The following is a 2136-nucleotide window of genomic DNA, read 5'->3' as shown; positions in this document are numbered from 1 at the left end:
ACATGTAGGAGTGTGCTGATCCATAGCTCAGCCCAAACATTGACAGATTCTAATTAGCTCCATGCAAACTAATACAATAAAAACACAGAACTAAAAGGGGTGGGGCTAAAGGTGCTTCGTGTATAGGGGCATGGTCGCACTCACCTTTAATCCCAGGATATGAGAGGTGGAGGAGCTACAGAGTGAGACCCAGTCTTTTTTTAAAAAAAAAAAAAATTCCTCTGGGAGATGAGTCTGAAGAGTGCATGATCGATGATCGATAAAGAATCAATAAAAATATGACATAGGAAAAAAGTGTCAGACACTTTAGTAATTAAAAAAAATTTTTTTACAGGTGATGTGAACATAATGGAAAGGTTGAAATGCAGACAAGCAGAAAAACACAAATGAACTGCTATGCTTTTGTATTCATTGCTTATTTATGAGAGAGACCATGCTGTCCACACATTCTGATAAACTGCATCTCTCGAGCAACAGTAAAAAGAAGTGTGCTTGTACATACACCACACACACACACACACACACACACACACAAACACACAAGTGCAAGCAAATATGTATACACACATATACACATACCACACATGCACACACATGCACGTACACACCTCACATTCACACTCATACACACACACTCACATGCACACACTCACACATGCACACGTACACACATACACACACCACACATGCACTTGTGCACACCTACCCACCTACACTTTTGGTGGAGGAGTATCCTTGGAAGTGAGTTGCTAAAATAAATAAAATAAGCCAGCAAGGTGATTGGTGCCCGTGCTCCCAAAACTCCAGATGCTGAGCCAATTGTTAAATTTGAGGCCTGCCTGGACTACACAGTAAGTTCTAGGACAATGAGGTCAACATAGTGAGATTTTTGTCTCAAAATAACAACAAATGTATTAAATCTTTAAAACATGGCAAAAATATTTAGACAAGAGACACTAAAATCTAGACAGGCTTTATACCTATTTAATGACTAATATCTTCAACTTTGCAAAACTCATATTCAGGAAATCATAGATAATACTTTTATGCTACAAGGAAACCTCAAAACTTCCGTTAGCTAATCCTCGAACATAGAGTAGTTCTAAACCTCTGTTGTGGGAGTCCCAGGTCAGGGGCCTGACTACAGATGTCTCAGCAAAGTGTGGGTGGACACTTACTTTAACTGACAGAACCTGAGAAAAGCTGAAGTAAATGGGTGAAAAGAATTCATTCTATATGGGAAGGAAAAGAGAGCCAGGATTCTTTAACCTGCTAATAATTGTTGAGGAGTTATGTAGAGAAACAACCAGAACAAGGGACAGGCACTCGAATCTCTGGTGTTGATTTTAGTTAGGTTGTACAGTGAAATGTCAGGTAAAGTATTTGAATCCTTGGTCCTCAGTTGTCCGCTCTCTGAGGCTGATATGGAAACTTTAGAAGGAGGGGCCTTGGTGAAGGAAGTGAAGGTAAAGGTGGGGGTGGGCTTTCGGATTTTTAAAGACCCACCCAACTTCCTGTTCCTTCTCTTTGCTTCCTGTCCATAGACGGAAATGAGATCTTTCTGCTTCCTGCTCCGACTGCCATGTTTTCCCTGCCACTCTGGGCTTTTCCCCTCTGCAACTGTAAGCTAAAAACAAACCCTTTCTTCCTTGAATTGCGTTTGAGCATGCTACTTTATAACAGCAACAGGAAAATAACTAATACAGGTTATACGTCTGATGGTCAATATCTCAGGCCTAGTCACAGACTTGTCAAGAAGGAAATCGCTGCAGCTGCACATGGTGGTGGAGGCAGGAGGATTGAGAGTTGAGTTTAGCGTGGGATATACAGTAGGATCCTGTCTCTGGTGCAGTTCCTCGTTAGTATAGTGGTGAGTATCCCCGCCTGTCACCCGGGAGACCGGGGTTCGATTCCCCGACGGGGAGGCACAGCAATTGTTTGGCTGGGCGGTGGTGGCGCACGCCTTTAATCCCAGCACTTGGGAAGCAGAGGCAGGCGGATTTCTGAGTTCAAGAGTTCGAGGCTAGCCTGGTCTACAGAGTGAGTTCCAGGACAGCCAGGGCTACACAGAGAAACCCTGTCTAGATCCTGTCTCTGGCCGGGCGGTGGTGGCGCACGCCTTTAATCTTAGCACTT

At 43.4% G+C, this 2136-nt stretch overlaps 1 non-coding gene across 1 annotated transcript; it reads left to right on the top strand.

Annotated features, from left to right (window-relative positions):
* Positions 1-1853: 1853 nt before the first annotated feature.
* Trnad-guc lies at positions 1854-1925 on the top strand. Its single transcript has one exon. It is a non-coding gene; the product is annotated as a tRNA-Asp (tRNA).
* Positions 1926-2136: the final 211 nt, after the last annotated feature.

This window comes from Grammomys surdaster, unplaced genomic scaffold (genome assembly GCF_004785775.1).
Source record: "Grammomys surdaster isolate TR1022 unplaced genomic scaffold, NIH_TR_1.0 169, whole genome shotgun sequence".
Classification (NCBI taxonomy): domain Eukaryota; kingdom Metazoa; phylum Chordata; class Mammalia; order Rodentia; family Muridae; genus Grammomys; species Grammomys surdaster.
Note: the sequence above shows the minus strand (reverse complement) of the source record. Positions and strands in the feature narration are given on the sequence as shown.